The sequence below is a fragment of the Periplaneta americana genome, chromosome 1, assembly GCF_040183065.1.
Source record: "Periplaneta americana isolate PAMFEO1 chromosome 1, P.americana_PAMFEO1_priV1, whole genome shotgun sequence".
In the NCBI taxonomy this organism is placed as follows: Eukaryota; Metazoa; Arthropoda; class Insecta; order Blattodea; family Blattidae; genus Periplaneta; species Periplaneta americana.
In genome coordinates, this window is record NC_091117.1 from 98,211,077 (window position 1) to 98,225,799 (window position 14,723).

General features: G+C 36.8%; 1 long non-coding RNA gene and 1 pseudogene across 1 annotated transcript in view; one reads left to right on the forward strand and one right to left on the reverse strand.

Annotated features, from left to right (window-relative positions):
• The window catches only part of LOC138698615 (uncharacterized), a 28,260-nt gene extending 26,354 nt beyond the window's left edge, over nucleotides 1–1,906 (reverse strand). Inside the window, exon 1 of the long non-coding RNA XR_011331913.1 lies at nucleotides 320–1,906. This is a non-coding gene — a long non-coding RNA (uncharacterized lncRNA). The remainder of the gene's footprint in view (nucleotides 1–319) is intronic.
• A 6,968-nt stretch (nucleotides 1,907–8,874) lies between these two features.
• The window catches only part of LOC138703009 (tetratricopeptide repeat protein 7B-like), a 47,263-nt pseudogene continuing 41,414 nt past the window's right edge, over nucleotides 8,875–14,723 (forward strand).

Genomic DNA, 14,723 nt, shown 5'->3' on the forward strand with positions numbered 1-14,723 from the left:
AAAAATACCTGTGACAAAATATCGGTTTGTGAAATATCGGCCATCTCTAGAACTTTATCCGAGAGTCGTAGTACAGGCCCTAAGAAGTAGAGGAAAAGTGTGTTAAGAAAAAACGCTGTTGTCGCCAACGAAATCTGTGGCTCCAACATTGTCCTTCTGTCACTCACAGTACCCTCGTCTGTCCAGTGGCGAGGCGTAGGTCCAAGAGTAGGGGAAGCTCGTCTATAGAAGGGTCTTTTCCAACTTTTGCCATAGATTATATAAATTTAATTGCTTTCTGAATTATGTTAACATTTTTATAAAACCTAAAAATCCTTACCTTATTTTTTGAAGTTGAGTTCAATCCTCCGACTTTTGTTGGCGAAGATATCTATGACGTCATCATTAAATGTTGGTATTCTCCGTAGTTTTGCAAGCAAAGCCTTCTCAATGCTAAGAAGAGCAAGTGACGACAATCTATCTTGACCTTGAGAGTTTCGAAGATATGTCTTTATGCGCTTCAGCGTTGAAAAAGAACTTTCAGCAGAAGCGCTAGATGCTGGGATGGTTATAATGAGTTTGGCAAGCCTGTATACTTCTGGGAGTACGTCCGTAAGATCAGAATTTATTAAGTACCTATACAATTCAACGATACTCTCTTTGTGCATATATGGTTCTTTATATAGTACAGATAGCTCACTTCTCAATTTAGGGAAGTCAAAGAAGTTACCATAACTCTCTTTTAGATTTGAAAGTTCATCTTCGGGAAACTTTTTTTCAAAATTGTGAAAATTTCTGACATCTAAAAGAGGGAGGAACTTTAGCTTGGAAATGTCACTGAATCTGTGGTTAATGTTAGCATTCATAACATCAATTATTTCGAAAAACAATCTTCTATATAAAGATTTCCTATCATCGCCTGAAACATTTTCTAGTCTAGCTCTCTTTGTGCGGTTTGTGGGCAGCAAGTCACTTTCTAACTGAGAGGTGACAATTTCAGTTTTACACCATATAGAGTCGAAATCTTCTCTGAGCCGTGTAAGATGAGCAATGAAGTTATCAATGCTCTCTATGCAGAAACTAATATCAAGAATTTTTTTTGAAGAACTTGAAAGAGTGCATCAGAGTGGGGGAAAATTGAAGCGAATACTACAAGAAAGAAGTTGAAATCAAAGTCTTGCAATTTTGAAAGCAGGCCTGCAGCTAAAATAATTGTATCAGAATCCCATTTGTCGGAATTTTCATTTATGGACATAAATAAATCGCGTAATTCAATTTTGTATTCATACACAGTTTCTAGGAGCCTGCTGTTATAGTTCCATCTTGTGGGAGCTAAACTGGGAAATCGTTTCCTTATTTCAGTATCTAGTGCTTCTGTCCTCTTTGTAGATTTGGAAAAGAATGTCCCGAAACCTGTAAGAGTGATGAAAAATATCTTACACTGTTTGATGTAACTAACAGCTTGTGGTAGAACCAAGTTCAATCTATGGGCGTAGCAATGCACAAAAATTGCTTGGGGACATTTTTCGCGCACCCGAACTTGAAGCCCGCTGTGTTGTCCTGCCATAACGGCTGCTCCATCGTAAGTCTGAGCAACTAACTTTTTCTCACAATCAAAGTATTGAAAACATGCTGAGCTAGGGCATTCGCGGAACGGTCCTCACTTATGTTCCTAAAACCTAGAAATCTTTCCTCAATACTACCGTCAATGTTCACATACCGAATTACGGTCGACAGTTGTGATTTTGTACTGATATCTGTCGTTTCATCCAAGATAACAGCGACAAAGGGGGCTTGACTTACATCTTTCTTAATTTCTCGATACATGTATTCTGAAATGGATGATATGATGTCATTCTGAATATCACTTGACAATCCTGAAAAAACTGTTGAATTATTTAAATGAGCTTGTAATTCTGGATCCATCTCTGCCCTTTCGTGTAATAATTCAACATAATTTCCCCTATTTATAGAGTTTGCTGACTCATCGTGGCCGCGAAAAGCTAGTTCTTGTTTCCCCAAGAAACACGCAACTTTAATAAAATGAGTAACTAATCTCCTGTTTTTTCTAACAGTTTCATTGTGGGCCTCAATAGACGAACGTAAGTGTTCATTCAAGCTACATTCTATTCGTACTTTTCCGAACTGTTTTAACTGGATTTGAGCTTGTATATGACTTTGAGAAAGCGTATGTCTTTTTTGAGCTTTATGAAAATTAGTCAGGTCATCGAAACCTGCTTTAGACCAATTAGACCAAACATTTTTCTCATTGGAAAACAATAGACAGGGCCAGCAAAACAACTTTTGTAATTTACTACAACCACATAACCACGATGTTGAATCGTACATTTTCATATTAAAGTGGCGCGTAAATACTTTACGTCCTTTTTGTTGAATTTCTAGCTTAAGATTACCCAAGGGCCTACCACTTTGAATAATATTCACTTTATTTTGGTAACATAATGAACTGAAACTCTTCTGCTCAATAAGATGGTCAACTGAACAACAGGGAGTGGAAGGCGAAGTGAGTTACTGTTACATGCTGGAAGCACGCGGCAGACATCTGAGCTTCCTGCCTCCATATCAAACAACACTATGATCACTCACAACATGAATTCAGAAGAACTTCTGTCAATACTACGATATGGATGGAACTAGTGAAATCATATTAATACAAAGTTCTTCACTTCAACACGCAAACATCTAAATAACCATGAAAAATAACACTTTACATAGCACCAACACGTGAACTGGCCACTGCGAATGGGGACTCTCTGCTTTGTGTAGCGTCTCCAAGCAGTCAGACGCGGGCAGTGGAGAAGTGAGGGTGGTTAGCAGTGGCGAATAGTGGAAATGCAGGGAGACGCCGGCAGTGGAGTGTGGGCTAGGTTAAAAGTGGCTACTCGGCTAACTTACCGGTCTCACTCTAGATTCCATTCCGCGAACGAAATTCATATTTAACGGAAATAGACGCAATTCCGCAATGAGAGAATTATGTTATTGGACAAAACATAAAATAAAAATAAATGAAATAAAATCGTCAGTATTACAGAGCAGAAGAGGAAGCGCCGCTTCCAGCGCGTCTATGGACGCTTCGCCACTGCGTCTGTCATTCACACTTCTCTCTCTAAAGCAAGAGGCTATCCAGCTTGCTTCAAAGTTGCCTAAATAGAACAGGTTTCTCTTCTGTTAACACTTAGAAGGGATGAGTGTGGGGGAGGACTAGCTCATGAATTTGTAAGAAATGTTTTTAGCGAAGTAGTTATACAACATATTGTGTTCCCGCGGCACGGACTTCTGTATAAGTACCTACCGATACTAATAGTGAAACTAATATTATTGTAAATACGTTTTACGTAAGAAAGTGTATTTCTAGCAATAATAAAACATGTGATTTGTAATGGTGGAAAATAGCGTTATACGTTTCACCTAAGGACGTTGTACGTTTTTAACTAGGCCTATAATTAAACTTGTGATTTGTAATGGCGGAAAATAGTGTTAATGTTCTCCAGACAACCAACTTTTCAACTCTTCTATTAGAAAAGAAACTTGAAATAAAGGCTCTGGGAGGACCACTTCCACTTTTATCAATTTCTCAGGCTCGATCATGTAAGGGGTAAATCATTTCGTAGAGTGTTCAGGCCTCAAATTTATGAAAGAAATAACTGGATCTGTGGATGTGATGTCACAAACAAATTGTTCTGTTTCCCGTGTTTGCGCTTTGCTAAAGAAAGTGATGCTAGTTGGGTTAAAACAGGGGTGTGGATTTAAGTCATCTGACTCGGAAAAAAAAAACGAAGAATCTGTGGTTCATAAGAATGCAACATTGGATCTGTCAATGCTTGGGAAAATGGATATTGGGGAACAACTCGACAATGCGTTCAGGAGAAATAGTGAAAAACATAATGACGTGGTGAGAAAAAATCGGTGTGTGTTATCGAAAATTATCGATTGTTTCATTTTTTGTGGTGAATTTGAATTACCACTGTGAGGACATGATGAAAAAACATCATCATCAAACCCGGGGATCTTTAGAGGTTTAATCAATTTCACATCTGCGTTACAAATCACATGTTGGCAGCATATCTTTTCGACTCGAAATATATAACAAAATGTTCCCCGAGTAAATCTGAAACCTGTAATAGAAACATATCCATTTCTTAAATTATAACAACTGAAATCTGAGTTGCAAGTGATCTACATGAGAAATGATTTCAGAAATGTGTCCGGTGTCGATCTTTTGCAATTCCTCATCGAAAATAACGAGGTAGCGTCATTCAGTGAAGTGTCGAAGCTCCTGAAAATAATAGCAACCGTGCCTATGTCTACGTCGGAAGCAGAAAGATGTTTTTCTACATTAAAGCGGGTGAAAACGTTTCTTCGAAATACGATGGAGGAAGAACGTCTAACGGCCTTAGCAATGCTATCCATTGAAAAATCCATGGTTACGGAATGTGTGGATTTCAACGAGAGAGTGATCAATATATAGTTATATACAATAGAAGTGATTTAATACAGTTATATGAACACTTTTTATGTAATTTAATGATCAATATATTTTCAACAAACGTTCAACAGCAACACCATCCTCTTCCGAATTACTGGGTTAGGTGAGTATTTGATTCTTACAGTTTGCTTTTATGTTCATTTTTTCTGAGAACGAGTTCATGTACACGAAAACAGTAATACTATAAATTAATGTCGTAACTTATTTATGAGTACCGATATTCAATATGTGAACCCCCAACATCAAATCTCACGAGCCGCCACTGATCCAACGGCTGTTATATATTTTTTCTCGGAAAGTAGATGTCACGTAGGGATGAAATATACTGAAAACCTAAGACTTATTGTACTTAACCACATACATTTTTTTACGGGTTCAAAGTATTAAGTAAGAGTAGATGTGTGGTTTTTTGTCGGTCCTGAAAATTTTACTTTTATGGACGTGTGGGGTTTCTCAATATTCCCATTCAATTATGGCAGACATAACATAAGGATCCAGAAGTGCAGGCTGCATGTGACCAGTCCTTACATTCAATACACTGCACCTACTTCTCTCTGAGGATACTGTTCGAGTAGGGTTCCAAGCAGACAAAACAAAAGCATTCATTGTCATCATTGTGCTCCTTTTCACGTTCTGCTTTATTTTTCATTCTTTTCGGTGCGTCTGACGTGGTTTTCTTATTGTTAGTGATATTAGAAGTCTCTTCATCGCCACTATCCCTAAACAACTTCTTTTTACAAGTTTTCATTGCTGGTTTCTTCTTTTTTCCTTCTTTTCTTGTCTTCTCTAATTCCAGTTTCCTTTTCACTGGTGTGTCTGTAAGAATGGCTGTTTCACGTTTTCGGATGATTTTTCGAACAGATTTTCGAGGTCCTGCTTTTGGAAAAGGACGGATATTTTCTGGGCTGACAACTTGGAAAGCATGTGATGGACCAGCAGCATGCACTTGAGAACTTTCAGGGTTTTGATGACGCTTATTTTCTGACACTGATGGTTCTTTATCAGTGCTCCTATCCTCTTCAGGGAAAGATCCTTAAATTAATTCATTTTTCGGACCTGTTGGTTCATCAATTAATCCCTCTTCAGGTGGTGGCCTATCCGTGATGAAGCATGGAACAAAATCTAATTCAGTGAATATATCTCCATTGTAAAGAAATATACTGTCCCGAATATTCTGTGGCATCATTGTTTGTGGGAAAGCAAGGGGCCACAACCTCCAGAACATTATAAATGGTCATGATGTCATTAGGATGGTTTAATAGTCATGCATCACAAGCAGAATTGCATATTTTTTGAAGGGACCATACATTGTTCTGTCGAAAGGTTGAACTTTGTGTGAACAGTTGTGTGGAAAAGACAGCATTATTATGCCATTCTTTTTGCAGAAATCCAGTCCAACAACAGATAGATGAGACCCATGATTATCTAGCAATAATAAAATAGGGCTATCAATTGTGCTTTTTACATGGCTATGAAAATGTTTCAGAAACAGCAAGAAATCTTCTGCCTACATCCACCCTGACCTATTAGCAGTCTCAGCTGAACCCGCAGGGGCTGATGTGATGAAATAGCTCTTGTAGTGAACACGGGGAAACACAAAAAATGGTGGCACATGATTTCCTATGGCAGAAACTGCGCATGCAATTGTCACCAGATTTCCACATTCCGCTGAAACAATGCTTCCCACTCGTTTGTAGCCCTTTCTAGCAATGACTCGATCAGGGACTTGAACAGTTGTAACTCCTGTTTTGTCTATCTCCCAAATTTCATGGGGCATGAAGTTGTGACGAGATGTGACTGTTTCTAAATTATCAAAGAAAGAGTCAACGTTTGTTTTATTAAAACTTGTTGCCAGGTTTCCTTATTGAGAATTGATTATGGTGTTTAATGAATGCAGTGAACCAATACTCCCTTGCTATTTTATTTGTGTCTCTGACTCGAGCATTTCAATTCCATTGCTACAAGCTAAATTGTAAGCTAATTTTATAATTCCTTTGGGACAGAGACCAAAGTAAATGTCTGAAGCTCGCAGAATATATTCCACCAACTCCTCCTGAGCGTCATTCAAAACCTGCCTGTTTCTATTATAACCTACAGGAATTGAAGGTTAAATTTTTCGTACATTCAAGTAATCTCCTTCTGAAATTTTCTGGCACTACCGAGTTAATGTGCGGTAATTTACGTCAAAATCTATAGCAGCTTGTCGAATAGAACAGTTTTCTATTTTTATAGCTCTAACTGCTTTGAGCATCACATCCGGTGGACTTTTGTCCCCTATCAGTCTTTCATGTCTGAACTTGTACAATTATCTAAGGAAAAGAAGGAAACAAAATAAAATCATCATTGGGGTAGGTTGTGTGACAACCAATCCCGCTCCTCTGTGACTACCAACCCCGGTCGACCATTGACATAAGAAAGCAGTCATGGCTGTAACTTGTAACAAAAGAGTCTTCGCAAATATAGTGAAAAATACCCAAGGGCTTGCCATTTACCTTGGACAGAACGAAATAATAAGTAGCAATAACTAACCATCAGAAAAAAACATATGGCGGTATACAAATTTACTCACCACAGCAAGTTTTGGATGATATAACACAGAAGACAGATCCGAACATTCACAACGCTGCAACTCTAGGGAAACAGCTAACACAATGACTGCAACCAATCGTTCACTGTAAAGAACATCTCCTGCCATCTGTTGACACGAAAACTAACATTGTGACAACCTACTCCTGTGACAACCAAGGCGAGTCTCCCCTACCCAGTGGAAGTAATGATGGTTGTCTAAACGTTTTGCCAACAAGGTAAGACCTTGTGGCTTTCATCATCATCATCATCAGCCTTCAAGTGTTAGACCCCAGTGGATCTGTTACGGTCTCTTGCCAGCATTTTCTAGGTCTTCCAAAATTTCTTCGACCTCTTGGGCCATACGATAAATCTGCCTGGGCCATCTAGAGGGATCCATCCTCTTGACAAGTGTCTGCCACTGAAGCCTGTATTGCTGCAGATAATGGACAATAGAGTAAATTTTTAATTCCTTCAGAATATCTATGTTCCGATAATGGTTGAGAAGGGAGTATCCAGCAGTTTTTCGCATGAATCTCATTTTGACAGTTGTTAGCCGTCTTTCTTCGCATTTTCTTAGTGACCATGCTTCACTGCCATAAACCAAAACTGGTCGTGCGAGAGTTTTGTAGATTTTCAGCCTTCTGTGTCTTTGTACTTGGGAAGGTTTGAGTACACTGTTGATGGTTCCAGCAATTTTTAAAAATTTTGAGATTTTGTTGTCTATATCATCATCAGTGATGTATGATAGATTATAAGATAAATAGTTGAATGAATTCACATGTTCTATTAATGTGCCATTTATAATGATTTTGGATGGAAATGGATCTTTTCCTATAAAGGCCATGTTTTTGGTTTTTTCCGTTGATATTTCCATATTAAATTTTGAAGCATTTATTTGTAAGTTGTGGATGGCTCGCTCGTTGCAGTTCATCTTCTGATGTTACAATGATAACCTGATTGTCAGCAAACAGCAGAGTGTCGAGACAAGTGTTTCGGTTGATTTGTATTCTGGCATGATGGCCTTGCCTCCAAATTTTGAGGATGTGGTTCATATATATGAGAAACAAAAGTGGTGAGAGTCCACATCCTTGTCTAACACCTTGATTTATTGGAACCCAGTTAGATGTTTCATGTTCAGTTTGTATGGTAATTTCATTCTGGTTATATAAGTTGTAGATACTGGAGATAATTTGATTTGGTATATTATTGTAACATAGAATTTCGATAAGAATGTTTCTGTTTACTTTGTCAAATGCTTTAATGAAATCAATGAATGCTAAGTGTGTTTCAATATTGAATTCTCTGTTCTTTTTCTATTAAAATTTTCATAGTGAAGTAACAATCGCAACAAGAGCGACCTCATCGAAAGCCATTTTGTTCTTCTGTAATTTTATGTTCATAGAATTGAGCCAATTTATTTTTTATTATGGCTGTAGGCCTATATAAAAAGCTATATGTAAATGTTTCTCCAGCATTCATCTTCTTTATTAGGTCAAATAATTGAATTAGGATGAACTTTTACTCCAGCAATATTACTGGTCCGCAATGCAGGAGCAAGAAACTGAGGGTTTAATACTATTTACCTCTAGAAATATAAGGCTTTTGCTTTGAGAAATATTCATGTTAAATTAATACATTTTCATAATGTCTTGAACAAGTAATTCTCCTTAATTATTGAAATTAGTTTGTACAGATTTTTTGATAGTAGCTTGCATGCTCGAATGTGTGGAAATATGTAGATTTTAACGACGAATGAATTCTGTTGGAAGACGTTCAGGAATCTTTGCCACATTGTAATAAAACCCTCAAGCCTCTGTAGAATGAGATCATTATACATCTCGCGACAGATTGACAAGAAGAAGATTGTGTTCTTCACAAACAAGACAGCAGCTCTGCCTGTGGACGATGAGTTCCAGAAACTCTGGCGTTCTGTGGTAGTTGAGAGCACGGATAACCTGAAGATAGAGGAATATCTGGAGAAACAGGGAATCCGCTCCATGGAAGATCATGGACCCAAGAAGGCAACACTCCACAAGCATAAGAAACCGAACCAGAGCAAGAAGCAGCTCAAGAAGCCGCGAGACAACGAGCACTTGGCTAACACTCTGGAAACGTACGATGACAAGTGAAGATCGGAGAAGTGAGAGTGGGATTGATTATTTCTTGTGACGTTGGTAGAGGAGACTCATGCTGTTGACTGAACACGAAGATCGGTAGACAATGCGTGTGCATTGTGTGCAACTGAAATGATGACGAAAAAAAAGTGTATCATGTAATCCCTACTAAAAGAGAAGTTCACTATTACACTGCAAAAACTATTATAAAAAGAAAATGTTTTTGAAAGTCACTGGAAAAATAAAAAAAATATTTGTTAAGTTATATGGGTTAAAAATGAAAATATGTATTTATATAAAGCAAATGGTGCATTGCTTGTTGTGTAAGAAATTTCCCTTCGAATTATTAAGAGTGAATTTGTGTAAAGTCAATTTGTACAATAAAATTAATTAGTTATTTTTAATGATGATAAAACAGTATGTTCTTCCATATAGGGTTTTGTGTCTTTTGGGGTTTGGGCAACACCAGTTGTTAAAAGCCGCATACAAAAATATCAACCACAGATCTATGAGTATGTACAGATACGGAAAAAACATTTGGAGCTCTCTTATTGTGTAAGTTCCGCTTACAACACACTGTGCATGTGCAGTAACAAGAGCTCCTGTATATATGCTACTTGTGGACAGTCATACGAAATTGTTGTCTACATACAGGTGGACTCCAACCAAGACTTGCTCCATGAAAGAATTTCGAGAAGAATAAGTACATATGAGAATGCGTAGTGTTTCTTTTTTATTACAATTTTGTTGAGACGGGCTCTTCACTCTTGTAGCACCTGTTCAGTTTGCTTAGCATTTTCATGTAACTTTAATGGATCAGTCCTGTAATTTTAACTGCTTTTTCTGGTGTGCACAACACATACAGAAAGGCGAGAGTAAGATTATTCCAGTATTCATGTTAAATAGTGTAACATACACAAATTTACAATATGATTAATTAATACTAATACTGGGCAATTCTGCAAACCATAGCCTATGGAAAGTGTTGTCTGAGCAGTTGTTGTGTGTTGTGCTGACCATCATGGAGACTTACAATGTGTAGGCCTACTTAATAATAATAATAATAATAATAATAATAATAATAATTTATTTATTTATTTATTCTGGCGAAGTTAAGGCCATATCAGGCCTTTAAAATATTTAAAGAACACTAATAAAAAATTTATACAGTCACAAGTATCTGTAACATTCATTTTGTTACTTATACTTTCTTGTAACTCCTCCATCATACTGTTAGTAGCAAGAGGGCACAAAGAATGAGTGACAACATAATAGCCTAGCGTTACCATATGGTAACGTAAGAAACAAAGTATTATATCCACAACAATGTTATGGGTTGTAAATGTGTGCTTGATGTACACGAATACTCAATGAACAATAAGTCAAATACCAGAACAAACATTACAATCAAGTTAATCAAAGTAACAAATAAATTATCTTACTTGTTGCTCTTCAAAATTGCTGCTGAGAAAGCAACATCTAAATCGCACAGCTACGCTTGCCCAACTGGTATAATAAAGTTGTGATTTCATAATGTAATAAGAAAGAACAAATCACGTAGCTTGGATTCACAAAAAAAAAAAATCCAGTTTTATAATTTAAGGACACGTGTGAAGCAAGTTATATTGCTTCCTGCACTGCATTATCATATGGCAACAGTAGGTTAAAATGGGTTAATCCTATAATTGAGGAGCTTTCTGGAAGATGGGCCTATACGTCTATGGGCCCTTTTTCAGGAAATCGTTTTAAAGTAACCACCATATAATATAAAATATTCCCTCCAATTTTTGTTTCAGACTAAAACCATTTGAGTGACTGGCAGCATTTATTGTTGACTGATGTGTAGCTATCTTTATTAAATAACTTAAATAGTGATGCAGCAAATAATAAAATCTCTTATATGTAATTATAATTTCTTTCTTTCGAAAATTTAAGAATTCACAGTCTCCTATGTACTGCTGCCAAAGAATGAATAAAATGTGTTTTTCTTCCTACTGAACAATTTTATATTTTGCACATAGGAGTTATTGCAGGAACAACGACGATATAACCTACAGCACATCTGGTCAATCCGATTGTTAATAATAATAATAATAATAATAATAATAATGTTGAAATAATCAGTGAGTACACTCCTGAAATATTAAACTAGAAACATTCTGTATATACGCTGTGTAGTTTCTTGCATTTTAATAGATAGTTTAGTTAGTGTAAGCATAAATCCAAACATGTCTGTAGTCATCTGCTACCATTGGTTTCCATCCATCTTGGGTATGTGCTATTTAAGGATGCTTTTTAATGCCAATATGGGTCAGCTTATTTACAGTTACAACATAAAAATATGAAATAACGGCAACTGTAAACATTTTGTCAACATGAAAATTGGTTGCCAAGTGATATGTGATTAAAAAAGTTTAGGAACTACTGTTCTATACTGATTAGTCTTGTCCTACAGTGACATTTCACAGTAACTGCCATTATACACTAATCTCAACTTATTAGGTTATGCCATAGTTTGTTGCTATCGATTATTACAGACACAGAAATGAACAATCAATACCTGCTATTGGGATCTTCTTACTTCGTTATTTAACGATGATGTATAAACTACTGGGTCATTTATTATTGTTGGAATTTGTGATAACGAGATGGTATTTGGAGAGATGAGACTCAGGATTCGCCATAGATTTCCTGAAATTTGGCTTATGATTGGGGAAAACCTCGGAAAAAACCCAAGGAAGTAATCAGCCCAAGCAGGAATTGAACCCATGCCCGAGTGGAACTCTGGATCAGCAGGCAAATGCACTACTGCTTAAGCTACATACACCAGTGTGGTTCCTGCTATTAGGATGGTGTTGAGGAACTTACTGTGTGATGAAGGACAGTGTCAATGCCGATGTGTGATGCACCTTGAGTCATCTAGTTGTTCTTAAAAGTGGAATTAATTTTGACAGAACTGAGAAATTTCTGTGTCCTATATGATGTAATGATTAAGAACTTTATCACAGTTTACGAAGGCTTCATTCAGATTTCGAATGATTTCTTTTTTCAATAACTCAGCAGTAGACACACAATTAGACCAACAGCAATTGCATTGGCTTTCTACTCTGCAAACTTGAGTTAAGATTCTGGCAGGTGGCATAATTGAAATTTGTGATAAATAAAAAATTTTCTCAGAGCACTTTTACTTCCCATGCCACAATTCCGTCTTTTCTCTATAATTCACATTTATACTTGTCACCAGTGCACTAGCAATGGGGAACTACTGCATCTTACTCAGGAAACCAACTCCATTCCATGGAGCAAATAACTACGGAAATCTATAAATATAAGTAGGCCTATATCAGTACTTCAGTTTCTCTTTTATTTGGAATCACAAATTATAACAACACTTGTTTTGCTCTGAACAGGTTGCAGAGGGGCTTGAGTGGAGTAATAAGGCATCAAATCGAGAGATATCAAGCCCTCAAAGCTTGTTATCAAGATGTCATCTGTATCTTGGGATTGGCTACAATTTGCAAGTAGCTGCAAACCACCTCAAACAGGAGAAACAGCATTTAATGAATAGTGCGTTTGATGCGTTTCACAAGTAAGTAAAGATGTGGAGTATTTATTATGTGAGGAATTAACAACTGTTCCCATTTGAGACATTTAAGGTGGTTTCTGGAAGAGAATGTTCTTTGTAATGTGTCCTCCTTGAAATACTGTAGTGTTGTTAGATTGTGTCCATTTCTCAGGAAGGTGAGTGTTATTACAATTTTGGAATAAGTTTTCATTTTCTTACGTAGTTTATACTATTATCACTTCCCACTATCCTGGAGAAGAGAACTTTTTTTTAGTTTCGTATGTTGAATCCTATGCCTTCATTTATATACAGTAAAATCTCTTTTAACCAAAATAAATTGATGATGTGGTCAGTACGGAGTTCATAATACTAGGCAATACCCTCACTTTGTTCATGACTCTTGAAAGCACACTGCACTAATCAGTGACGGTCAGTTTTTTTGTGTTGTTTATTTTAGGATGATTTATCAGCATCTATGGTTATCTAATGTCTGAATGATATGAAGGTGATAATGCCAGTGAAATGAATCTAGGGTCCAGCACCGAAAGTTACCCAGCATTTGCTCTTAATGGGTTGAGGGAAAACCCCGGAAAAAACCTCAACCAGGGCCCTGTTGCATAATAATTTACGAATTAATAATATTAGCAAATTTACTTATGATTTGTAATTTGTAGAATATTTCTGTTGCATAATACTAAGAAGAAAGCTACCGGCATAGCTCAGTCGGCTAAGGTGCTTGCCTGTTGATCTGGAGTTGTGCTCAGGTACGAGTTCGATCCCTGCTTGGGCTGATTATCTGGTTTTGTGTTTTCCGAGGTTTCCCCCACCGTAAGGCGAATGTCAGGTAATCTATGGCAAATCCTTGGCCTCATCTTGCCAAATACCTTCTTGCTGTCACCAGTCCCATCTTATGCTAAATAACCTAGTAATTGATACAGTGTTGTTAAATAACCAAGTTAAAAATACTAAGAAGAAAACTTATAAATTATTAGTAAAGATACTAATATTATTAGTGAATTTTACAAGCTCTTATTACATAATTGAAACTAATATTATTAGTTATTAGTGTTTACTAATATATTTTCTACAAGTTTGCAAGTTTTTGATAATATAAATGACAATGGGCCCTTGGGAACTAACATGCTCTAAAGGCTAAACACACCATCAGTTCCATTTTATTTCCCTGTTTGTTTTATAAGTACCGGTATTGAAAAATTCTGATATCCCATTTCTAGTAATTTGTACTTTTCTTCATGAGTAAAGCTTTGGATTTATACTAGCTTGTTGTTCATAGGGCTCAATAGACCGATCCCAATGATCACCTAGCAGAATATTATCTAGCTCTGCAGTTTGAATATGGATGTCAAGTAGGAGAGGCTATGAGTCACGTGAAAATGGCGCTCAATCTGCAAGCAGAACACGTGCCATCTTTACACCTCTTGATTCTTCTCCTTTCGGCTCAGAAAAAACATGCTGAAGCTCTACAGTTGGTGGAAGCTGCACTAGAATAATACCCAGACAATCTTAATTTGCTGTATGTAAAGGCTCATCTTGAGTTGCACAGCATAGGTGGAGAGGTTAGTGTTGTTAAAAATCTCTTACTTGCTCCGATGAGATTTCTGTAAACATAAAATAAGGAAGCATCGAATTAGGTACCTTAGATGTATCTCTCCCGTAGGCCAGTAACTGATGGTAACATCACAGTATTAAGAAATATGTCCATGTGCCCTATGTATGCTGATTACGTCTGTTACGTAAGTGGGCTTATGAAAAAATATACCGTACTCACTATGCATCATTTTAAATAATTTTATTGAAGAATTTTGAAGGTGACTGTACAACTTCATACAAAAAAGGGTTTGTATTTGATCATGATGTAGGAAAAACAATCAGTTCACAATGAGTAACAGAGAGGTTACTGTCATTTTTCACTCTCTTGTGATGAGCTGATGAGTATTAAGAGTATGTAGTTCAATATAGCCATTCATCC